Genomic DNA, 26,559 nt, shown 5'->3' with positions numbered 1-26,559 from the left:
AGGAGATGTGGCGGAAGGGGCAGCATCTAGGCATGCTCTGGTTTGTGAAACCCAAGGAGGAGCAAATGATAGCTATGGCATATCAGAATGTTTCCGGGGATAAAATCAAATATCAACAGACCCTGTGAAACTGCTAGAAGTTGGCAATCTTTGCTCTGTAAAAATGGCCCCATTTCACCTGGCTTAACTGCTGTGTTGCAGAGTCAGACTGGACTACTGATATTTATTATCTCACAACTTCTCACATCACTTATTTGAGGCATATCCTATTCAGGTTCTTATTCCAAAGGTGGAGAAATAGAGGCCCAGCTAAGTGACATAAATTGCCGAAAGCCACCCAACCAGGGCCTGGACTGAAAGTGCGTTGGAGTTTCAGAAGCTCTTTCCTCTCTGAATGGAAACTTGTGGCCTGGCAGGCTTTTATCCTCTGCCAGTCATCTTCTCTGTGCTCAGAAGCCAATCTGATTATGGGTGTCCTGGTCTCCTGCTTGGCTGGAACTACAGGGAGCCAGAGGACAAGGTAGACTTTCTGCTGGAGACATGGTTTGTGAGGAGGGTGGAGGTCTGGCAGAATTTTGGAAGTGTTCCAGAGATGAGTCAGCGGTTCCTCATAATGACTATCTCAGCACCTGTACCCCCACCCCCACCATCTCACCACAGCCCCTATTTTGTCACGAAGTCTCCAGTATCTGAATTGTTAATGTGAAAGTCTGAGGAGACGCCTCCAGCCCTGTTGGGAATCTGAGCCCTCAGGGGTGATGGGGGTGATAGCAGTCAGGATGAGCAAGATCATGCTGGGGAAATAAACATCCCCCCAATTCTCAAGCTAGTTCTCTCTCTCTCTCAATCTCTTTACTTTCTCTATCTTCCTGTTCTTCAGAGTCACATAAGACCCCTGGTTTCCTCTTACCATGTGCTTCTGTAACACCTCAGCATAGGGAGCAAGCATGTTAAATTGTACACTGGCTTTTAAAGCTTCCACCAAAAGTGACACATATCATACAAGCTCACAGTTTGTTGGCCAAACGAAGTCACATGGCCCCTCTTAGAATAGGGTGGGGAAGTATAATATTCTCTCTGGAAGACAAGAGATGCTTATCGAGAGCACCCATGACTTCCACAGCTATTAGTAGTGTGAGGAGTGGGGGTTCATCCCATGGTCCTGTGTCATACTGCCACACACTTGTCTTCATGGAGGACTGACTTAATTCAACAAGAGGCTGAACCAAGGAAACCCAAACAAAGAAGTCAAGAAGGCGCACTGGGTGCAGTTCCATCACTGAGTGTTCTATGCTGGCAAGAGGTGAGAAGCAGGGGCCAGGGGGAGTTTGCCTTTGGGGATGTCTCTGTTTTGCTAAGGAGTCCCTTTTCCTTTGATCCTTTAACCCAAGCAGGCCTGGGTCAGAAAGTAGCCCTATTTGAACAATTAACAACAAAATTTAGATATTACATCACGTACAAATAATCCTCCTGTGTGAAATCCAGTGGTGATTTTCCGAGGAGGGGCTGGGACACACCAAGATAGCGTTCTGGAATCCCTCTGAGTTATCTAAACCAAATAAATACCCTAAAATCTTCTTTGCATAGATATCAGTCACTGGGATGACTTACATCCTAAATTGAATCTCCTATCAAATTTAATGTTCCTATCAAATAAATGAAATCTGTTCATACTAGATTGTATGTATTTATATAATAGAAGGTACCTATGAGTTCTTACAAATTCATCTATGTGTTTGATAAGAGTACAGACAATTTATAGGCCTTATTGGAAGAAAAGAAGAGAAAGCTAGTGATTAATATTTATTGCATAATTACATACTCATACTTCTACCCTTCCATTTCTTTAAACTTCATCTAAATGTAGAGGATATCTACTTAGTGGGTAAAGAATTTATACAAAACTTAAATGACAACGCAAGTTGATGTCTTCTCTTCCTTCCTAATTTAAAGCAAATGATCATATCTAATATGAATGCAAAGAGATGAAAGTGCTGAGAACATTTCACAATTATTATTTCTATTAATATCAATTTATTCAAAAAATGTTTATTCAGTGTCTAAAATGTGTCTCACAGTAAGTGAGAAGGATAAGGTCTTTGATCTCATGGAAATTATATTCTAGTGGAGACATGAACAGCAAGAAAGGAAAAAATTATGTATAATGACATCTCAGGTAATAAAACTCTTGAAAAATAAAACAAAGAGTGAGGATGATGAATGACAGGTTGGCTTTAGGGAAGGTAGTCAGAGATGCTTTTCTGAAGAGGTAACATTTGTGCCAAGAAATGAACTAAGTGAGTGAGTGAGTCATTGGAATGTTTGGGTTAAGAGAATTGCAGACAGAGAGAACCACAAATACAAGGGTCATGATGCTGGAATGAATCTGGAAGGTCTATTAGCACTAATGCTAATAGAGTGCAGAGCATGAGAGCAGAGTAAGGGAGGTAAGTCCAGAGAGGCAGACAGAGATGAGAGCATGATGGTCAATGTGAAGACTCTGTCTTCTGTTCCACATGTGATATGAAATCATTATGTTTTGGAAAGAGAAATGACTTTGATCCAATTTTTAAGTATCTTAGTCAAGCTCACTCCGACTCCTATGTGAAGAATTAGACTGTGGGAGCAAGATTGGAAGTAGGGAGACCAGTTAGGATATCTCACAGGTTCAACTTAAACCATGCAAGTGGTCAGGGGAGTCAAATTTTGATGTATTTTAAAGGTAGAGTGAATGGGACTGCTGTATATATAAGGTTGATAGATTGGATGTTGGTGTAATGGAAAGAAAGAAAACAACAGCTTGTTTTTTGGTTGAGCAATTGAGTAGAAGTAACACCATTTACTGAAAGAATAAGAAATGAGTTTAAGGAGAGAAATCACAAATTCTACTTTACTTTGCATCTGTAATGTTTGAGATGCTTAATTGTCATCCAAGTAAAGATATTAAGTCCACAGTTTAATATATGAGTCTCTAGTTCCAGGGAGACTTCAGAGCTAGATGTATCAGAATATAAATTTGGAAGTTATCAAGAAAGAGATGATCTGAGGTCTCCTAGAAAATGAGTTTTCGATATGGAAGAGAAGAAGACTAAGGTCAAAATTCTTGAGTGAACCCACATTAAAGATTGAAAAAAGACCAAAGAATTGGATTGGCCGGTAATGATGGAGGAACATCAGGAAACGTGGTGACCGAAAAGCTAAGATAAGAAAGTGTTTCGAGAAGCGACAACCTAACCACATATAGTAAATGATGCTGAGAATTCAAGGACAATGCGGTCTAAGACATGGGAATTGGATTAAAGGACATGAAGACCATCAGGGAATTTAGCAGGAACTGCTTTAGTGGAATAATAAGGAGGAAAGCTTTAAAGTATGCTAAAAGGGTGGCAAAAATGGGTTGAGTTACTGAAAGAGTAGTGGCAAAAAGGGAAAGTTTCTTTGCAGATGGAAGATATTTTGGCATATTTGAAGACTTATGGGAATGGCTCAGTAGAATGATGATACAAGGGTTGGAAAAGTACTTTAGGAGAGAAGTCCTTGAATGAATAAGAATGGGCTTAGATAGCACTGGAAATGAATAAGTAATTATAGGAGAGGACAGAAGCCCAAGTGTATATGTAGAGATGAGGGTAGAAAAGAAAAAGAAATGCTCCTCAATTGCTTGTTTCTCAGTATAATAAGAATCAAAATGATCTACCGAGAATGAATGTTGGCTGTCAGGGGAGTAAGAAGAAGGTGGCATCAGTCATTGGATAAGTGGGAGGAGGTACTTTGGGCATTTCTGGTTGGCTTTTTAGGGGGTTCTGACAGGCCACTCAAGGTACCTGGTTATAAAACTAAAGTGAAGCCAGTGAATGGCTGTGAAATGGTTGTGAATTTTCCTCCAGCCAAATTCTTCTTAAACCTAGGCATAGACTAACAGAGACATGAGGTTAAGCAGGGATGAGGTTTACCATAGCAGTGATGGGGGGATCTGTGGGAACTGAGGAGGGAGAATCAGTGTAGGAATGGATCATGGACTCCAGACTGGAGCGTCATGGGTAATAATGTGTGGGCTGAGATTTGAGTCTCAGATGAGGATGTAGATTAGAGGAACGGATCTGATAGTGGCTAGAATGTCTAATATACCTCTATATAGACATTGGAGTGACTATTGATACTAGGCATGTCTAGGGTATATCTTTGGAAGAGGATACCTGATGTGGGCTGGAGAAAAATCATTAAAATCTAACTAGCTATCAAGGGGAAAGAAAATATAAGACAATATTCACATATAATTTTTAGACTATGACTACTGAAAGAAAAAGGGGGGCAGGGGTAGGAAGGTAATCCTAACTTTTTTTTTTAAAGATTTATTATTTATTTATACAAGCACTGGGTACAGTCAGAAGTGCGGGAGGGCGAGAGAATTCACCAGAGTCAGAGCGGGGAACAGAATAGGCAGACTAACAAAACACACTGCTGAGGGGAGCAGCGGGCGGCAGGAAAGGTCTGCGCGCCATGTGGGATCCTCCTCCTGTGGCCGGGGATCAAACCAGAGCTACAGAGGCTGCGGACAGCTTCGCAGCCCAGCTCTCAACCACTGCGCCACCAGGGAGGCCCAGGTAATCCTAGCTTTAATAGATTTTGTGGACTAGTAATCCCACTCAAATGTATTAACCCTTTTCTGAGCAGATTTAAGGTGTGCTCATGCCATATGTAACCAATAATGAAGTATTAACATTTGAGATAAATGGACCTTTTTAAAAATGGAAAACAACCTAATCTTTATAATAATTTCACTGTCTGTGTCCATTCTTTTCTTGTTTCTGAGAGAATGACAGATTTAGAACAGAGTGGAAAATACTACAGATTCCAGTCTCTCTTGGAATAATGCAAACTGCAGTGAGTGACCTTGAACTGATGTGCCATTAATAGTTGTGGTGATTGTGAATTTTTGTGGTATTTTGTATTTTCCATGTAATTGGGAGGGGGACTCATGAACATCTGGACATCCCCAGGGGTGCATGTTACTCATGTGAAGGACATCCGATATGTGAGCCTTTATGGAAAAATAAGGGAGGAGGATGTTGTGAACTATAGTTCCAGGCAGACTAAGTGGCCATTTGTTAAAGAAATGTCCCCAGTGAATCACACTCCTTTGCAATGTGACTTTGCTTTCAGCGCATCGAGAAATAGTTTTTCCCTCTATCCTTTCATCTGAGTTGACCTGTGGCTGGTCTTGATTAATGAAATGTGGCAGAAGTAACATGGGGTGAGTTCTGAGTCAAGGCCTCAGAAGGCCTTGCAACTTCTGCTCTTGCTTTTCTGGAACAGGGCTGCCTCGATCTCAAAGTCCAAGCTGGCCTTTTGGAGGATGAGAGCTATCTGGAGTGAGAGGCCTTGCAGATAGCAAGAAGAGTCAGACATGTGAATGAGATCCTCAGGGATCATCCAGCCCCTGTTAAGTCACTTACTGACAAGTACCATATAAATGGCCCTAATTAAGGCCGGCAGAAGAACCATCCTGCTGAGCTCAGCTTCTGTTGCCAACCCATGAAATTGCAAGCTAGTGAGTGAGTGTTGTTTGATGCTATTACATTATAGAGTGATTTGTTACACAATAGTAGCTAATTGGTGCAACTAGTGAGCATTGTTAACAACAGACAAAGGGAGGGAGAAAAGTAACTTTTATTGAGTACCAATTTTGTGTTGAGTAACCCCTGAGAACATGATCTTGATTTTGCCTGACAATACATCTCAGAGACAATTGGAGGTCAAAGAAGTTCAGTAAGTGGTCCGAAGTCACAAATGTAATGAGGACTAGAGCTCAGCTTATTAGAGATAGAGCTTAGAAATAGTTTACATTAAACCATGCTTCTTTAAATATATCAGTTTCAGAACTTCAACTTGCAAAACCTTTTCATACATGTTGGCTTATCTTTATACTAGCTGAACTATTGTTCATTAAGTAATACCTTCTTTAAATTGACTCAGTAAGATAATTACCTAAACAAATATATTTATTAATTTTTATGTTAAATTGTAAAAAAGTCTTTTTATTATTTTTTATTTTTTTATTTTTATATTCCCCATACAATTGCACCCCCCCTTATTTTGACCCCAATCTCTCCTTTCCCCGCCCCCCCCCACCATATTGTGTCTCTGGTTCATAGTTAAACAAATATATTTAAAGCAGAAATGTTGTGTTACTATGACAAGTAGCTATGGCTAATATTTATTATTCTGACTATTTTGCATAAATGTATTGAGTTGATGCTCATAGCCACTCTATGAGGTAGGAGCTCCTGTCATCATCACCCCCATTTCACAGATGAGTAAAATGAGGCCGGAGAACGAAGTAGTTGCTCATTATCACCAAAGAAGAAAGTAGCAGATGCATGTTTTGAACATAAGCTGTGTGTGTGGTCCCAGCACCTGCACTCATCCTCTGGGCCAAGGATTCTTAACCAGTGGCAATTTTGACTCTCAGGGAACATTTGCCTATGTTTGATGACATTTTTGATTGTCATGACTTGGGAGTGTGCTACTGGCATCTAGTGGGTATAAAGCAGGGATGTCGCTAAACATTCCATAATGCACAAGACAATTCCCACCCCAATAAGGAATTCGCCAGCCCAAATATCAATAGCACCAAGGTTAAGAAACCCTTTTTCTGCCTTTCTAAATGGCAGCCAGAAGCAAGTACCACTTGCAATAAATAGAAACTCAGCAAAAACCAAACAATGCTAAAAATTTTTCTCTAGAAGCTGTTGCTTTCCAAGGCTTTGAGCCTTGGGATTGCTCTTTTGTTGAAAAAGAGATTAGCAAAACATTAGAGAGATAGTAAAGGCTAGACCTCTACAGAGACTTTCTCCTTAGTGTCATCAGACGCTTATAAAAAGCTTATACTTGGAATGAAATCTCCTTGGGTGTTTCTAAGTTATTTATGGCTGGTGTACCTTCCAAATTACCCCATGATCCACTGGTATAGAGTCCATCCTTGAAAAGCACAGGAGCATACACTGGATAGGCCCACTGTGCCCCAGGGCCAAGGACAACCAGCCCATCATCTGTTTTTTAAATGAAATTTTATTGAAATATAGCAACACCCAGTCCTTTGGGTATTGTGTTGGCTGTTTTTGCGCTCCAAAGACGGAATTACGTAGTGGTAGCAGAGACCATTTGGTGCACAAAGCCTAAACTATTTACTATGCAGCCCTTTACAGGAAATCTTGGCTGACCCCTGCCTAAGACTATGCTTGGCAACTAGTAGGCACTCAGCAAATATTTGCTGAATGAAAAAAGCCTTGGAAGACACCCCTTTGGACTGACACCCTCTTTCTATATTTCTTTCTCTTGCCTTTTAACCCACACCCTTCCCCTCCTATTCTATCCCACTGGCTGCTATTTAATTAATTATCCATTGTTCATTTATTTTTTGCATTTACACTTTGCTCCACACGAAGTGACAGCTCCATTCTTAAATCAAACACTGTGGGCCATGTAGTAGATCACAGTAAGCAGCTCCATTTAGGGCTCAGGGATATACAAATGGATCTCCCTGGGAGGGGATGGTGATGGATCACATGATCTCAGGAGCCAGAGCTGTTGCCTTTCTCCTTGTAGCTGTTGGCATTCTCTGCACTCTCCCGGCTCCAGTGCTAAGGGATATATAATAGACAGGAGGAGGCCTATAAAAGTAACATCTGAAACTGCCGCAGAGCCGAGTATTGATTTATTCATTACTATAAATTTTTTGTCATTACTATGCAATTGCTCTATCTCAGGAAGAATTGATAGATGTGGTTGGAAGCTGCAGCCCACTGTGCAAAACTTTTTCCCCCTTCTATAATTTCCTGTAACTCTTCTAAAGAATCATTATTCCTTATTACATAGCTCTGGCATGCCACCTATTTAGATAAATGTGTGAACAAGTGTGCAGTAAATATTCATAGTGGCCCATGTGTCAACGATATATGTCACTAATTAGATAATTTAGTGGTTCAAATAAATAAATAAGAAAATAGAAGCACACCCAGGAAAATAGTGAAATAAAACAGACTCCTGGAAGGAATCTGGGCAAATAAGACAGTTTTTCAGGCTAGACTATCATTGTATATGTTGAAGGCCAAACAGAAGATCCCAGGAGGACGTAGTAGGGCTGCCTATACATGGAGGAAATCCAGACCCACAAGCACACGACCTCAGTTGGGGTCTTCTCAGCTGGCCACCTGCTTGTCGTCACCTGAGCCAGCTCACTCTGGAGGGGTCTCCAGGGATCTGGTGGCCTTTTTGCCTCTCCCTTTCTTTTTGTTTTTCTGTGATTACTATGTATGGTTGTGCTGATAGAGAATTAGAGTCAGCATCTGCAGAGGATAAATTCAAGAGCTGACTGCCATGAAATGGGAAAACTCTGTATTCAAGGTGGGCCTCTGTGTGATAATCTGTAGAATGGGAATGGGTATGACTTTTATGATAATAAGGTTGGTGAGGAAAAAGCTCAACTAAGGCAAATCGATACAGAAGTTCTATATAGTTAGAGTTTCTAACTGACATTAAAATATTTTTTTTTAATTAAAGAGCCACAAGGAAAGTGAACTAGACAGAAGGAGCACTCAGAGAATCAAGAAATCAAGAGTTATTATCTGTTGGGTGTCTCCTCTTTTTGACGCATTGGCCTTGACTTTTCCTGTAGATCATCAACTTGACTTTAGCCAGAGGAAGTAAATGCTATTTTTCACATTTTGCAGATGGAGAAGATGAGGAATAGAGACTTTGGGAACAACTGGTTCAAGACCACAGGTCTAGTAAGTGACTCTTGAAATATCTCCCTCTCTCTGCCTAATCCCTCTAGTCCTTTATGCTAATAGTGACATGTTGTATTGCCTCCAGGTTTAAGTTTAAAAGACTTGTTTTGTTTTTTTAGAAATTGAAGACAAGATTTCTGTCTGAATTGTTCCAAGGGCTTGACTATTTTGACCAAACTACAGTGGTCATCTTTAACTGAACAAGTCAGAGTACTATTTACATAAATTAGTTATCCCAAACTAAGTCAGTTTGATTAGGGTATCTATGGTGACTTCATGAAGTGGTGTTAACCAAAAATCATTGGAACTACTGAATCCCAAGATCTGGCTGATTGGCTTCTACTGCATGGATCTGGCCTTAGCCCTTTCCAGTCGTATGTTGGAGTGTGAGAGAGATTGAGTCACATTGTCAGACAGCTAAGCCTAAATCTTTTAGACATGCCTCAACTAGTCATGGTCTCATCTGGGCATGTTAATTTCTCAAGTACAGATAGGATGAATCCTGCACATTACCATTAAGCAATCACATAAAAAGTAAACTTACTCATATCAGCCCTAGAGCTGGCCAAATTATCTGATCAAAGTGCCACCTTTCTGGTTTGGGTTTATCTAGTCATAATTGAGATCACTAATAAATCTATTTGGCAAATACTTATTCTGCACATTCAGTGTGTAAGTGGCAATTGAAGACACTAGAAAGGCAAGGATGAATCTAGTGTACTTGATTGTACCTGTTCTGAAAACTCTGGTTAAGGGCCCCTGCTATAATTGTTGAACAATCAAAATGAAGATCTGTGGATGGCTAAATATATGAATGTGTCAGTGAATTGACAGACCAGTAGATAAATGTAAGTGTCTTAATTATCTAGATACCTTTTAAGCTTTCTCTGACTCACAGAAATTTTCAGAACCACTTATTAAGATCTCTGTGACTAACTTTGATACCAGAATGAATCTCTTTAGGTTCCATTCCGATACAGCCCTGTTGGGAACTTTCTTCCCTTTTATTGATAACTGGAGTTATGGACTCTTGCCTCTGGCCTAGTTTTTGTCCTTTAGCCAAGTTCTTCTCAACTATCCTTTTAGTTGCATTCTCTGCATGCATGCATATCCATTTCTCTCTTCAACCCTCCTTGTGATATGCCAGGGAGTAAAACAATTGTTTACTACCAACTGAACAATTCACTGCTCACATGGGGTAAAATTCTACAGGGTGGACAACTTAATAAATGCTAATCAATGAGAGGTTGGTGGGTGGATGATGGAATAAGTAACTGTGTCATTTTGTCCTTGTTCCTCCAACTTCTACAACAACAGTGTCTGACTCATATTAGATTGTAGACCAAATGAATAGGTGGTTATATGATTGAATATAATTGGGTGACTGATCAAGAAATGATGGGTAATTGAGTAGGTGATAAATGGATGGATGCATCTATGTATGAATGAATGGATAAGTTACTGCATCGGTTATTAAGTTAATGGGTGAATAAAGGGATATATTGATTCAAAGGGGATAATGGGTAAATGCTCATAGCAGTAAATGAATCTGACCTTAGTCAGATGAATGGTGAATGGATGCATAGGTGAATGGAACGGTGAATGAATGTATGTATGCATAGCTGCCTGGATAAAACTTGGGAGGGCCAGGGGGTGAGTGGATGAATGTGGTAATAAAAGAATGGGTAGTAGGGTGTATATTTGGATTGTAGCTCACCCTAAACACTATTTGACACTGTGAGAGGACAGGCTGATACTTAAACTCTGCCCTGATTATGGCCAAAGTAAATAATTCTCTTGGTTTAGGAGAATGATGCTGTTGGCTTTGGGAAGATTAAGGACATTGCACACAAGGGCATGGAAAATCTGACTGGCTGGCCAGAAAGTGATAATGACTCGTGGTTTCCAAGCACTGTTTATAAAATAACCAGAGAGGCAATGAGTGTGTTTCTTGGGTTCCTTGAGGCCACAGTGAGGAGGAATTTAACCTCAGCAGGGATAGCCTCGTGTGAAAGGCCAGCCAGCCCAGAGCATGACTGCCTGGAGGTTTCAGATCCATTATGGACCAGATAGCCTACTTTTCTTCTCCCTCCCTCCCTCCTTCCCTCCCTTAATCCCTCCCTTCCTCCCTCTCTATATCTATCTTTCTATATTTCTACCAAGCAGAGCCTTCTAGAAGCTGATCCCAGTTCCCAGATGCTTTCCTTCAAAATTTGGAACTTCACCTGGGAGGCCAGTTCACACTTCTGGTTGAACTGGTTGGATGATTTCTCTGCCCATGATCCTTTACCTCAGTGTTCTTAATAATGAGTGGAACTGTGGTATAGTGGAATGAACAAAGGGCTTGAAGTCAAACAGATACAATTGTCTGGTGAACTTGGGAAGTTTCCTAGGTCTTAGGAACTATCCTAGGAAAGTTTCTTAAACTCTGTTTTATCCGTTAAAATACAATGGGGAGAGGGTGTTAAAGACACTTGATTTGTATGGTTACTATAAAAATTAAAGGAAAAAAGCATATTAAGTGTCTTATAAAAGTTATTCTCCACTTAATATGCTTTTTTCCTTTAATTCTTATAGTAACCATACAAATCAAGTGTCTTTAATCTAACACCCTCTCCCCATTGTTTTCTTTTTTATTTTTTAAAGATTTATTTATTTATTTATACAAGAATGGGGATACAGGCCAGATTCGCTGGAGGATGATAGGATTCACCAGAGCCAGAGCGGGGAACAGAACAGGCAGACCAATGAAATACACTGCTGAGGAGAGCAGCGGGCGAGATAGGTCTGCCGCACCATTTGGGACCCTCGCCCGCCAGCCGGGATCGAACCAATGCTGCAGAGGCTGCGGACAGCTTCACAGCACTGTGCTTAACCACCTGCACCACCAGGGGAGGCCCTCCCCATTGTTTTTTAGCAGAAAAAACAGAGTTTTAGAAACTTTCCTAGGAAAGTTAATTATTTAATCTCTCTTCTATGGTTAGGGTACACTGAGCCTTATGAGACCTAGACATGGGCTAAATATCAGGAAACCTGTTTATTTTATCCATTGAAGACTTGTGGAAAACACTTTGGCAGTTCATCAAAAAGTGAAACATACATTTAGCATATGATCCAGCAATTACACTCCTAGATATAAACACAAAAGAACCAAAAGCAAGAATTCAGATATTTTTATTTATTTTTTAAAGATTTATTTATTTATGCATACAAGAGCTGGGGTGCAGGCCAGAGATGCGGGGAGTGAGAGGATTCACCAGAGATAGACTGGGGAACAGAACAGGCAGATTGACCGAAGTATACTGCTGAGGGGAGCAGTGGGCGAGTCAGGAGAGGTCTGCTGAGCCATGTGGGTTGCTCCCTGGCCGGCTGGGGATCGAACTCATGCTGCAGAGGCTGCAGATCGCTTCATAGTTCAGTGTTTAACCCCTTGCACCACCAGGGAGGCCCCAAGAATTCAGATATTTTTAAACCAGTGTTTATAGCAGCTTTATTCACAATAGCAAAACAATAGAAAACACAAATATCCATCAGTAGATTAATGGATAAACTCTTGTGGTATATGAATACAGTGGAATATTATTTAGCCTTAAAAAGTAGTGAAATATGCTGCTACATAGAAAGCTTGGAAAACATTATGCAAATAAGCCAGCTGTCAAAGGACAATTTTATGGTTCTACTTATAGAAGTAAACTTATAGGATAAAAAGTGGGTTAGAAGTTACCAAGGGCTGGAAGAATAGGGAATGGAGTTATTATTCAGCAGGTATATCAGCATTCTGTTTTTGATGATGAAATGTTTTAGAAATGGATGGTGGTGATGGTTGCACAACATTGCAAATGTATTTTATGCTACTGAATTGCATACTTAAAAATATTAAAATGGCAACTTATGTTGTATATATTTACCACAATAAAAAACTGCCAAAATAAAACGTGTGTCCATGGGCTACAAAAATGGAGCCTCCCCACCCCGTCCCCACAACCCCAATCCATGTGGTCAGATGGCCTGACTCAACTAGTTATTCTCAGAATAGAGTTAAACTATTCCACCACGGGTTGGAATTTTAGGATGGAAGGGAGGGGTGTCCTACATTAGTTATACTTTTTCTCATGTTTTCACAGGCTTTGCTGTCTTACCTTTAATTTTGTTGACTTATATGAGATAGTTAGCTGTGTACTAACTAGTCCTTGGACCATCCAAATCTGTCAAGGGGAGGGACTTTTCAGGTCCTGAGATAAGATTGGTTGGCCATATTCTCTCATTACATCCTGAGTTCTCCCTCTCTTAACACTACCATATTTATTTATTTATTTATTTATTTTGAAGATTTATTTATTTATTTGTACAAGCACTGGGTACAGTCAGAAGTGCGGGAGGGTGAGAGAATTCACTAGAGCCAGAGCGGGGAACAGAACAGGCAGACTGACAAAATACACTGGTAAGGGGAGCAGCAGCACGTGTCTGCGTGTCATGTGGGACCCTTGCCGGTGGCGGGGATCGAACCAGCACTGCAGAAGCTGTGGGCAGCTTCGCAGCCCAGCGCTCAACCACTGTGCCACCAGGGGAGGCCCAACACTACCATATTTAGATACTTGTCTGTGTAATATCTTTTTTTCCTCACAGATAGTAAGGTCTGTAAGGAAAGAGGCTATGTTGACCTGACTGCTAGATCCCCTCAAGATACACATATAGTAGAGACTCCAAATAAAATGTTAAAAAATAAATGGCTAAATTTTGGTCTCATTCAAAGAACTCTAGAACATGTTTTGTTCACCATTGAATCCCCTGCTGCTTGTGTAAATGTCCAGAAGAAGAGGCAATTTAGTTAGGGTTCTGTGGCTGTAACAGTATAAGTGAACTCTAATAATTTTATTTATTTTTAAAGATTTGTTTATGCATACAAGAACTGGGGTGTAGGCCAAAGGTGCAGGGTGGGGGGTGAGAGGACTCACCAGAGACAGAGTGGGGAGCAGAACAAGCAGATCTACTGAAATACACTGCTGAGGGGAGCAGCGGGCAAGACAGGAGAGGTCTGTTGTGCCCATGTGGGTCAGCTCCCTGGCCGGGGATCGAACTCAGGTCACGGTGATGACAGCTTGAGACTCAATCCCAAGGCCACCAGGGAGGCCCCAACTCTGATAAATTTAATCTTGGGACAGGGACATGTTGAAAGACATTGGGTAGCTCAAAGAATAGGATAAAGTCTGACCAATAAGACTTCCCCCAGAACTTATACCCTGTTTCCTTAGCACAAAGACATTGGAAACAACTTTGCTGCCATTTCATTTTGACTGGGTAACTGTACTGAAGGTTTACCGTTGTGAAGATAAATTGTGATTGGCCTAAGCCCCTAGCAGAAGAAGGGGAATGGAGTCTGCACAGACAAGAGCAGCAATGATGAAGAAGCAGGTCATGTTAAGAATTTTCTCACCACTTCTCCCATCATTGCCCAGAATCCTTAAAAACACCTCCCCCTAGCCCCTCACCCTTATTTTTCTAGATATTTAGGAGCACTGAAAAGTATCTGCCTAGATTGGGGAGGCTGCAGAACAGAGTAAGACTTTTCTGGCCCAAATACAGAATGGTATACCCAAACCCCCTGGAATCATATGTTACAATATATGAAAAGCCAGAGCCTCAATTATGGGTACTCTGAGGACAAAGTTTCAGACTTTGCTCTGGCTTTTGTCAGCTTAAGACTCTTAAGGTAGTTTACACAAAGATTTGTATGTCTGAATTTTTCCCTGGCAGGTTCTCATTACAACCTAGATAGCTCAAACCCCAAATATTTGTGGTTAGCAACAATGAGGAATTTTCAAGTTGTCTGACACCATCTATCCACATAGATCACCACCTAGGATCAATATTCAACTTTCAGACAAAGACAGACAGAGCATGGTGGTAACTTTTCCCATGGTCTTTCAGTGTCTCAGTTTGAACTTCTCTGACACCTACTCCTCCCATCATCCCTCCTACATACTTACGCACGTGTGCGCGCGCGCGCGCACGCACACACACACACACACACACACACACACATCTGCACCTCTTTGCCCTCCAAAAGGGTTCTTTCAGGCTAATTCAAAGGCAAGTTTTGATTTCTAATCATCTAACAAGACAACCGCCATCCAGTTATTGCCTTCCAACTCTGCAGAATTAAAAAAGGGGCCCTTAAATATACATTTTCTTTGCATTCTCTTTCCTCTGCAATTCCCTGCCCAAGGCTTATACCCTTTGCTTCCAGAACAAGCTGGTTTCATATCTTCCAGAGTTGAGCAGAACAATTGTACCACATTGGTAAACAGAAGACTGTTTACATAAAAAATATAGATTTTCTTTAAGCACTTTGCTTAAGCCTTTCGTAAGTCTTATTTACATTATTATTGTTTATGTTCCCAGAAGTCAGCAGGAGGACGGCCTTGTTGCAGTTTATGTGGTTTCATGATTCACACTTGATGAGGCAGCTATCGCACAGGGCAGGGAGGAGGAGAGGGGCAGAGGCAGAGAGGCAGGGAAGATTATAGCAAGCGCACTTGTGGGATCCTTGGCCTTGACGTAATGGTACAACCAAGGGCCGGGGGATTTCTGAGTCAGTCTTTCAAATTCCCAGACATGTTTATCGGTTTGGAGTTTCATAACTGGCCCACCCAGGGTAAAGCCCTATTGCACCTGATGTTTCACTCTGGCTGTGTTTTGGGGGATTCTCCTGAGATCCAAGCTCTTTAACCAGCTGTCAGCTTGACAGTGTGCTCAGCAACCCCGCTGTCTCCTGGGTCCTGACTGGCCCATCTCTCTCAGCCTGCAACTGGTGGTTGGTTGCACCCTTTTGCTTTCTGAGTGAAGCCCATCCTAACATATTCCAGACTTGGGTGGGCATTAGGGGAAAGGACATCTGACCCACAGCGCCAGGGATTTCTGAACCTTAAAACTTGAATGATCCCTCCCTTATGGAATCTATACTTTTCCTTCATAGCACTTACAACTCTTTGTGACCTGTGTTTATTTGTGTGATTCCTTATCATTTTCTCTCTCACTAGAGTCTGAACACAGTGATAATAAAGTCTAGTGTGTGTTGCCCAATTTTGTATCCCAGCACTGAGCATAGAAACTGACTTGCTATAGGGGTGTCCAGTTCCTGTATCCAGTGAAAGACCACATTAAATAGTTAGAACCAAATTACTAAGACAAAAGGGCCTCACTAGTGGTGCAAGGAGTTAAGATGCAACCTATGAAGCTATCGGCAGCCATTGCAGCACAAGTTCAATCCCCAGCCAGGGAGCTACCCACATGGGTAGCCAGGGAGCTACCCACAGCAGACCTCTCCTGCCTCGCCCGCTGCTCCCCTCAGCAGTGTATTTCAGCCAATCTGCCTGTTCTGTTCCCCACTCTGTCTCTGGTGAATCCTCTCACTCCCCACACCTCTGGCCTGTACCCCAATTCTTGTATGCATTTTATAAATAGATGAATCTTAAAAAAAAATTCTAAGACAAGAATAGGCAAAAAAGGAAAGCATGTTTTCTGTTATGAAGCACTATAGCAGAATGGGTGTTTGGGAGACATTCAAACCTGTATTTAGAAGATAGTCAGATCTTTTTTTTTTTAATTTGTTTGCCTGATTCTTTGTTGTTTGTTTTGTTTTTAAGACCCAGTTCTGTTTCTTATTAGCTCCATGACTTTGGGCAAATTTCTTAACTTCTTTGTGCCTTAACATACTTGTCTGTAATTGGGAGATACACTCACATCGTAAGCTTCTGAGAGGATTAGATGAGATCATGAGTGTAAGGCATTTGGCACAGTACATGATAAATAATAAGCTTATAATACCTGGTAGCAAGACATTTAAAAATTTTATTATAGAAATACAACAAGCAGGAAAGTGGAGCAGTGTCTAAAATGGGAGGAAAATAAGCCAGGAGGGATTTCCTGGGCCATGTTTTAGAGGCCAGGCAGGCATGTATGTGTGTGCTGTTTATGACTGCGATGTGGAAAGCCAGGCATATTTTTAAAAGCCTCAAGTTGCTAGCTACCCTGGGAATAGCTTGAGAACCAGAAGGATTCAAAGATCAGGCTCATATTCTATCAGGGTTTGTGTCCAGTTCGGGACTCCTGGGATGTCACAGAACCATTCTTTAGCCAATTCTTCTGGGCGCCACATGTCCTTGAGGCTTGATATTTCAATCTGTACATTTTCTTTTATAAAAACTCTTGTTTGATGTGGCCACTCTCTGGGGACAATGTCTGTTATTCAAGTCTGCAAATTTTGACAACCTGATCTCTCCTGTGTAGCTAGAGCATTCATTCCATTATTACTTTGTTCAATAAACACTACTGAGCACCTATGGTGTACCATTTCCTATGCTCGGTGCTGGGATATTACAATGAACAAAACACAGAGACTTGATTATCACTGTGCTCAGATGCTAGTGAGGGATAAATGATGAACAATCACACAAACAACTTATAAATAGTTATAAGTTCTATGAAGGAAAAATACAATCCCCATGAGAGCATTAAGGAGGCTGCCCAAGAATCTGGAATCAGGGTCGTCAAGAAGGTCCCTCCTTGGGGAAGATGTTTGAGTTGAAAAACAAGAAGGTATTAACAAGGCTGAATGGGCTGGAGGTAGAGAGGGATGTGATGGGGTATTCACATTATTTTCTGGGGCACAACAAATCACCCCCAACTTAGTGGCTTTCAGCAATACTTTGTGATTGTTTCTCCTGTTTTGTGTTTGACTGGGCTCAGCTGGGTGGTTTTTCTTGTAATTTCAGTGAAATGTTGGTGCTAGAACATGAAGGCTCAACTGTGCTGGAGATGACTCCCTTCCTACCAGGGGCGGTTGGGGCCAGCTATGGACTAGGAGCTCAGGTAGCCTTGTCCAGTGAAGCCTCTGCCTGTGACCTCTGTATGAACACTGAACTTTACACAGTCTGGTAACTGGGGATTTGAGGTGCAGCACCCCATGAATGTATTTTAGGAAGCCCAGGTAGAACCTGCAGGACTTTGCATGACCTAGCCTTAGCAATCCCAGGATGTCACCTTATCTCATTCTAGCAAACAAATGAGTTGCCACACCCAGTCCAGATTCAGGAACCAGGGAGAAATAGAATACCTTTCTTGGTGAAGTGAAGGTTTGGACACATAGGGACAGAGGAGCTCATCAGCAACCATTTTGGGAACAAGTTACCAGGTGTGGGTTTTGGTATTACCATTCCTTCTGTCTGGGACCCTCCCCAACTATTCACGCATTTAGATCTTGGTTCAAAATGTCTCTTTGATTCACTTCATTCTCTTCAAATGTCTCTTCTCTTCATTTAAAATATCCTCCTCAAAGAGGGTTTCATTGACCTTTGTGGTAGTCACTCTCTCTCCTGTAACCATGTTTAAAATTATTTTCATAGCCCTTATCACCCCAGAATTATCTCTCTATTGCATCATTTACTTGTTGTCAGTCTTGCCACACATACCCTCAAAAATGAGAACCATAAGGTCACATAGTTTTGGTCACTTAAGTGTTCCATGGAAAAGTGCCTCACATCCAATGGGCAATGAATGCTTATTGTATGAAGGAAGAAGACTCTATGAAAAAAAGAAACATCACATGCAAAGGCCCTGAGGCAGGGACTGAGTATAAACAAAGCTACACGTGTTGGAACACAGGAGTGGGTGGATGGCCACATGCTGGGGAAATTTGAATAGGGTTCTGCTCGGCCATGTCCAAATTGGCTCAGCCTTGTCCATGGTCACCACTTCATTTTTTTTTTTTTTTAAGATTTATTTTAGGGGCCTCCCTGGTGGCACAGGGGTTAAAGTCAGTGCAGTCAAGCTATCAGCAGCCACTTCATCATGAGTTCAATCCCCCACCAGGGAGCAACCCAAATAGTGCAGCAGACCTCTCCTGTCTTGCCTGCTGCTCCCCTCAGCAGTATATTTAAGTAGATCTGCCCACTCTGTCTCTGGGGTGAGAATGCTCTCACCCCACCTGCCCCCGCACCTGTGGCCTACACCCCAGTTCTTGTGTGCATAAATAGAAAAAAGATACACTGGTGAGGGGAACAGCAGGCCAGACAGAAGAGGTCTACTGCGCCATGTGAGTTAGCTCCCTGCCAGGGGTTGAATTCATGCTTCAGTGGCTGGTGATAGCTAGATAGCATTGACTTTAACTCCTGCACCGTGAGGGAGGCCCTCCATGGTCACCATTTCTGAAGCACAAAGTGAACCTTATTTTGGAGTACACAGACACCTCAATTTGATTGCATCTGATGTGTGCTCAGTGACTAATATCACAGTTAAGTGAAGCTTCCTGAATTTGGACTTTCTTATTCTTTCCAAAAATAACTGAATGGACAACAGTAACTACAAACTCATAAACAACTAAATGATGGACTGTTCAGAGAAGAAATTTTGCATTTTGCATTTTATTTATTTCTTACAACTTCTCCATGTGGTTATTATTTTAAATCTTTTTTAAAGAACAAATGGGTATACCCAGAATACAGGAAACTTGTCCAAGTTTCTTCAATCTTCTGCTGGTAAATGCTGGGTTCAAATGGAGGTGGTTGTTTTGTTTTTGTTTTGTTTTTTTTTTTTTCCCCTCAGAGCTATGAAGAGTTTTGGGTAATGGCCTAAGGTGGAAGGAAAAAGAAATAAGGGAGGACTCAATGTCTAAACCAAACCCCAGAATGATATATTTTCCCTGTGGCACTGAATCAACTTACTGAGCACTGTGATAACTGACCGCCTGTGATTACAAGGCAAAGATCTGATTCCTGTCTCAATTACAACCAAATAACCACTAGCTAGGAGTCATGAAAGTGCCTGATCAAGTGCAGTAGGGATGAGGAAACGTCCCTTGCTTGCCACAGATGGATGCAAAGGCGGTCAGAGGTGGGGGCACTTCAGTCAAGCCCAAACCGAAGCCACCAGAACATCATGTCCGTGACCAGGGCGCGGGGAGGGGGCTGTGGTTGGGGAGGTTGGTAGCAATCCAGCTGGTTTAGTCTGGAGAGCAGGAGAAGTCATCTCTTTAGGGATTTGTGAAAATCAGCCTCCATGTTGCTGCTACAGATTTTCTGTGACAAGGGACAAAAAAGTCCATTGTCACCATTTTTAATGGGGTGCTGGCTCCTGGTGAATGGAAGTGTGTGACTGTGTGTGTGTGTGTGTGTGTGCGTGTGTGTGTGAGAGAGAGAGAGAGAGAGAGAAAGAGAGAGAGAGAGAGAGAGAGAGAGAGAGAGAGAGAGAGAGTATGATTGTGTAGATCACACTGGGGACTCCCAGCTGCCTCTCACTGTATGTTCTCCAGCTGCAGGGCCCTCTCTCCCTGAAATTCCTGTGAACCAGGATCATTTCCATATTTTTCTGGGCTTGAGTGGTCTCCTTGCTTGATATCTCAGTCTATGTTTTGAGCTATTTTCCTTTTATTTTTGCACCATATGGGGAAAACTTAAATACATATATTTTTTTAAGGAGATGGCTAGGAAAACTTTCCTTAAGTCAGACCATCTGTGTTGGTGGAAACTTTAGACTTTTGTCTGGGGAAATGGAATTTCTTTTTCTTATTTTCTCCTGTTCTTTGGGAAATCCAGCGAATTTTTTAAAAGGTTCCTTAAAGGAAGGGGAAAAAAGCTTTGAAAGGAAATCTGGAAATAAGAGAAATTAAGATGCCTAACAAATATTTCAGTAAAGCCTGTATAATGTGCCCTTTCTCGGAAGGGGTGGAAGATAATGGGCTAGACAGAGTGGTTACATAAAGCTTGCAGATCCAATGGTCCATGTTACTCGTGTCTTACCTAGATGTGGGCACTAAACCAACATTGGCATCCCAGAAGAAACTCTGGGTAAGTTGAAAAGTTGAGAAGAAAAGAGGCAGGTGGAAGGGGGAGTCACTCAGTCAGGGCACCCATGGACATTGCTGCTTTTGGCCTCCATTTTTTGCCTTGATGATCCTCCAGGAACTGTGACCTCAGTTGAACCCCACCACCCAAATCTTGCTAACCAACCCTTTGCCCCTCCCTGGCTCATTCCTGCCAATGTCATTGGCACCAAGCTTCACTCTGTGGTGACTAAAACAACTATAAGTGGACTGAGGAGGTCACAAAAGCCTCCCCAACTACTGGGCACCAACATGCCAATGGTTGATGAGACTCCAGTGGCTGCTTGAGTCTTCATGGAGATATTACTGAATCCAGTCATGAGATGGGGTGTGAGGGATGTGCTGGCTGTTTCTAGTAAGACTTTACAAAACTTCTACAGTCAAGTCCAACTGCCCAACATGATGTTTTTAAAATACTCAGGAAGTCTCAGCCTTACACCTAAGGGGAGATGAATTTTCTCCAAACTGATGAGAAAGAGATTTTAGACTAGGCATAGTTGGCAAAGGCTGTCTCCCCCTCCTTGGCTAAATTAAGCTTGTTCTTATAACTGACCCACTAAGAGGAACTCACTTGAGGAGGAGAGCTGGTCTTAGGAAAGACTGTGCTAACCACCTGTTTGCTGTGTGACTGGGGAGATCACCCACCCTCTCTGAGCCCCTTTGCTTAGATACCAATGAGATCAGTAAATTTCAAGCCAAGCCCCTTAGAGCTCCAGACATTCCTCAGGGAGGTCCCAAGTGTGTAGGTAATATGGACAGGATAGGATTCACAGTCTCCTCTGTTAGATCATTTCTGTTTGGTGGTTTGATATAGTGAGTTTGCTTAAGATTTCATTTATTGAAAGAGTTCTGTTGTTTGGACAGGAAAACACTTGATTGCCTCCAGGCCAGTGCTTGGTAAACTAATACCTGTAGCAGTTAGCCACGGATGTTGTAAAAATGCAGATTCTGACTCAGCAGACCTGTAGGGGGGCTTGCAGCATCTGCTTTTCTAATAAACTTTGTGTAGCAAGGTACTAAACTTCTAAATTAAGTCTTTCCTGGAAAATGCATTGACTTAGTGTTCCTTTCTATGGCAAAGTGACCAATGAGAGGACAAAATCCCCCAGAGCTCAAGAAATGAGCAGTCACAGGCTCATTGTGTTTGGGTACAAAGTTTCTTTATCAGGAAGGCTTTGTGAGAAGAGGAGGGAGGGGTCCCTCAGGACTCAGGGTTGTAGGTGACTTTTCATAAGGCTCAGCACAGTCAGGCCATGTGCTTACTATGAAAGCACTTGGTATGGACTCTCTCCCCACACTGTCCCCATTGCTAAGGGTGGCATTGCCCTATAGCCGGGTGGGGGTGAGGGGGCAGTCTGAGATTTAGTTCCAGCAGCAAGACGAGAAACAACCAGGTTGCCAATGCTGGGATATTAGCGAGCAGTCTGGGCAGAGGAGGCCTTTTGTTGTCTTAATCAGTGGCAACTACAACAGCAATAGTTGTATTATGGGGTGTTCTGGAAAGACCAGTGCCTAGGAGTAGCTGTGGAATCCTCCATGCTTAGTGGATCCTGTCCAAAGGTGGAAGCCGGAGAATTTACAAAACGGCGTTTCTCAAATGGATTTGCTTCTTGGTCAGAGCAGGGTTTTGCAAATGAAGGATGCACAGCAAGGGCTATGACCTGGAATCAGAGTGCTAATAATTGATCATTAAACAGAATGAGCCTCATCTCATACTCCAGGTCATTGGCAGGACATTTTAGTTTCAGGATTAGATCTTACCTTGTCACCATTCTAATGTGTTTCAGAGATTGCAAGCACAACACAACTTGGATGACTATGGTCCTCAGTCCACTTTTTAAAAACTCTAACCTAGCTAGTGAGGCCATCAGAGGTGTTTGATCTGTAGCAGACCTACACACGGCAAGTTATCAATGGAAGGAGAGAAACTAAGAATGAGAATCAGCAAGACAGAAAGACACAGAAGTTAACTCAACCCCAGGGAGGACACGCTGAAAAAGCAACAAGGCTGCGCATGAAACCCACTTCGCGTGGGTGGGACTCTGATCCCCTACTTGCCTTTGCAGACTGACACTGAGTCAGGTTATAATCAATTTCAAAAAGTGAACTTTCCATACTAAAAATGTCAGGGAGGAGAAGGCCACAAAGGTTTTCTAAAGAACTAAAAGAGAGAAAGAAACAACTCACATAAGACTTTAGTCACATGTGAGAGAGAGAGAGAGAGAGAGAGAGAGAGAGAGAGAGAGAGAGAGTGTGTGTGTGTGTGTGTGTGTGTGTGTGTATAAGAGAGAGACTGAGAGAGTGAGAGTGTCTTGTCTGGGTATCATTTAATAAGGTTAAAATCTAAGCCCCACCCCTTGCCCAGCAGGAAGGTTTGGGTCACTTGAATAGATAAAAGGAATTGATAAGGTTGCTATGGAAACCAGGCCATAAAGCTGATCACTTATACTCTGAATGCTGAAGCAACTCTTGGGCACATTCTGTGTCAAAGGTCACCACTTACACCCAGGCATCCCAGCACTAACTGCCTAAACTGACTCTCCAGTCATGAAAAGCTCAGGTTATAAAAGGGAGCCCCAAATCCTTATCCACATGCAGACCTCTCCTGCCTCACCCACTGTCCCTCGTAGCAGTGTATTTCAATAAATCTCCCTTTGCTATTCTCCACTCTGTCTCTGGTGAATTCTTTCACCCCTGTACCTCTGGCTCATCCTGACCTTCACTCCACAAAAATTTCTCTTGCAGTACTCCCCAGCTATTCATTTCAGAGCAAATGGCTCTTTCTACCTTGCTTCCCTGCGTCTCTTCCCTAATTTTAGCAAGTAGAGAACACTGTGGCCTGCTGTGGGGGAGGAAGCTGAATATTTGTGAATAACTGGTGGATGCAAAGGTCCATTTCAGCTGAAGGGAAACAGAGGAATGCTGGGTGCCGCGTGGTCCCTGCATGGGTGTGCATTCAGGGTCTAGGGCACAGAGGAGGGGACAAAAGCAGAGGGGGCTGGCCAGAACAATGGGCCGTCACAAAGGCCATGTTATGTAACTGGGTTGTTTGAATTCACAATAGTGAAGGCCACAATTGTAGGAGAAGGCCTGTCCTCCTGCCCCTCAGTGGGAGGGCAGCAGGCTCCTATGCCCCCACCCAGGTGCCCGGGGAGCAGGCTCAGATTCTCTTGGCGAAGCCAACAGTTGCCACTCAGAGATGAGGGCCGGACTCCTCTTGACACCAGAGAGTAGTCACCGACTTGTGCTGAGCTGCACTTTTAAATGTTTATGATAACAAAAGGCAATGAGCAAATGACTTATCAGTGCTACACAGCAAGGGACTTGATTCTCGCCATCCAGGATAGTCTCCATGTTTTCTGGACAATGCACTGGAACAATAATTCACATGTGCACCCAGGCATGTGGACATGAATTTGGAGGGAGTTAGGGAAAGCTTCTCAAAGGAGGTGAGTTTTGGCTGTGACCAAAACTAAGGATAACTTTGAAATCTACTTTCCCAGCTGGGTGACTAGCAAGTAGCCCCTGATCACCCCGGCATGGCGGTGAAAGGACAAAACTTTCTTCCCCTCCCGCCTGATCTGCAAGCCCTGAGCTGGGGCCACACCTGAGTGTCCCAGGGACTCCTTCCCCACTCATATATTATATGATCGCCCAATTCTCAAACCCTGCTATCATCTCAGTTCTGGAAAGTCCTCTTCAGGGACCTTCCCCCGTCTGTCCTGTCCTGTCCCCCTCCTCATTGGTTAACATGCCCCTGTTCTTTGGGGTCTCATGACTCAATGTATTCAACTTCTGTAAGCACTTACCCACCCTACTATGGTGGTCTGGTCTGCAGGGCAGCACCCTCTCAAGATGGGGCCTACGTTCAGCACATAAAGTGGATTTCATGTTCAACTCAAGGTGACTTTATAATCTCTGAGTAATAAGAGTTTTGCTTCTGGATTCTGAGTGGTTGTAAAACAGCTTTAGAATATACTTGCAGATAGTGGCTGAGTCCTTTGCTCCATGAAGCTGAGGCTGTGTGGCTGCCATGTTGGTGAGCTCGAAGGGCAAATAGGAGCTAAGCTCTGATTCTTCAGCAGTTCCGACTGTCAGGGGCAATTTTCAGTGGCTACTGGCAAGAATTTTCCAGGCAGGAATGGTCACAAGAGCAAATAGTTGAGAGATTTGTTCCTCCACTGGTGTCCACAGGGGGAAATACAGGGATGATGGTGGCAGTAGAGATGGTGGTGGTGATGGTGATGAAGACATGAGTGAGAATTTCTAGAGTGCTAAAAACTTTCCATTTCTTCTCTTAACCACAGGACAAAAACAGAAGATAGTTATGATTATTATTCTTATGTGTTTCTTCCTTTTGAAAAAAAAATCAATTGTAGTATGATTAATGTAACAGGTGTACATATTTAAGGCATAGGAGACAATGAATTTGGGGCCAGGTGTACACCTGTGAATCTCTCATCACTTGATGCCATAAACATATCTGTCACCTCCAAGTTCCCTGTCACCCCTTATTATTTTGTGGCATGAACACTTAGCATAAGAGCTACCATATTGTTAAAATGTTAAGTATGCAACCCAGTATTACTAGCTATTGGCACTACATGTATCACCAAAATTTATTTCTCTTGTCTGAAATTTTGTGCCCTTTGCTCATCACCTCCTCATTTCCCCTACCCCAACTTCCTGGAAGTCAGTGTTCTACTCTGCTTTTGTGAGTCTGACTAATTCAGATTCCCCATGTAATTGAGATAATACAGAATGTGTCTGGCTATGTCTGGCTTATTTCACCTAACATATTGTGGACCTGTGGGCATAATTCTTATTTAATGGTGTAAAATGACTTGCCTAGGATCACACAGCCTAGGGAAGCCAGCAGTGGTACCCCAGCTGTCCCACTGCAGTTGTCAATATGTGCTCTTCAACACTACTTCCTGCCGCTGTAAGTGAGGAAGCAGGTGCACTGTGCACTGTCGGCAACACTCGCCACTATGGCCTACACCCATGGTCTTGTGGTTCCTCCTAGGCTGTGAACTCCAGGAGCTTAGAGGTGAGGGCATGGGGCAGGAGCACCTAAGATTAGATTACTGGACACTTTGCCCAGAGAGCTTGTTGGGCGCATAGGTAAATGTGGACACCTGGGTTTAGAAGCAGGAGAAGAAAGGGGCCTCTCAGTGCTGGCATTCAGGGCCGGCCTCTCTCTGAGGCTGGTTGGCTCAGTTGCTGTCTCCCTGCCACCTGGCCTGTCCCCTGATTCAGCATTAAAGGCCTGTATAAGTGATACTGAGGGCTCCAAAATTCTCTTCATCTGTGAGAATCGACAGTGGACCTGTCCAGCCTGGATGGTTGCACAACAGCAAGCATGTGTAGATAAATACAGATTTGGGTGTGTTACATGTGCTTCTTGAGCTTGTCAGTAGGTATGTACGAGGGGGTATCTGAGTGTGTACGCACACTGTGTGTGTGTGGATGTCGTTCACCAATCCGAAAAACCATCAGGGCCAAATGGGGCTGTTATTCATATAATAGAAGTGTCCCTCTAGTGACAGCTCTCCCTACTCCTCGTTCCTGCCTTTCTTGTCCACTCTGAAGCAAAAGTAGGCATAAGGTTCGGTCAGAGAATGACATTGGCATTGGGTTGGGTGGGAGTTCTGGCCCATACAGTGCTGTGGAGGGAATTGCAGATTATTGGGAAGTAAACTTCCACCAGTGAAGACTTACTCTTCACTGGTAAATTGACTTTTAATGCACCTGTCATCTTTAATCTCAGGTACTTGGCACAATCACCTCCCAGGGAGCAGGCTATTTGTAGGGCTTGCTTCCAGCCAGGTAACACCCAGGCTGCTGCAGCCCCTTGCAGACTCCAGGGCCCAGAGGCATGTATGGGTGTGG

General features: G+C 42.8%; 1 long non-coding RNA gene across 1 annotated transcript in view; it reads left to right on the top strand.

Annotated features, from left to right (window-relative positions):
- The first annotated feature begins 627 nt into the window (after positions 1 to 627).
- Positions 628 to 26,559, top strand: part of LOC119249106 (uncharacterized) — a 78,480-nt gene continuing 52,548 nt past the window's right edge. Inside the window, exons 1-2 of the long non-coding RNA XR_005126067.2 lie at positions 628 to 1,303; positions 8,733 to 8,789. This is a non-coding gene — a long non-coding RNA (uncharacterized LOC119249106). The remainder of the gene's footprint in view (positions 1,304 to 8,732; positions 8,790 to 26,559) is intronic.

The sequence above is a fragment of the Talpa occidentalis genome, unplaced genomic scaffold (assembly GCF_014898055.3).
Source record: "Talpa occidentalis isolate TD23 unplaced genomic scaffold, MPIMG_talOcc4v2.1 talOcc4.17, whole genome shotgun sequence".
NCBI classification, from domain to species: domain Eukaryota; kingdom Metazoa; phylum Chordata; class Mammalia; order Eulipotyphla; family Talpidae; genus Talpa; species Talpa occidentalis.
This window is presented reverse-complemented; position numbering and strand designations above follow the sequence as displayed.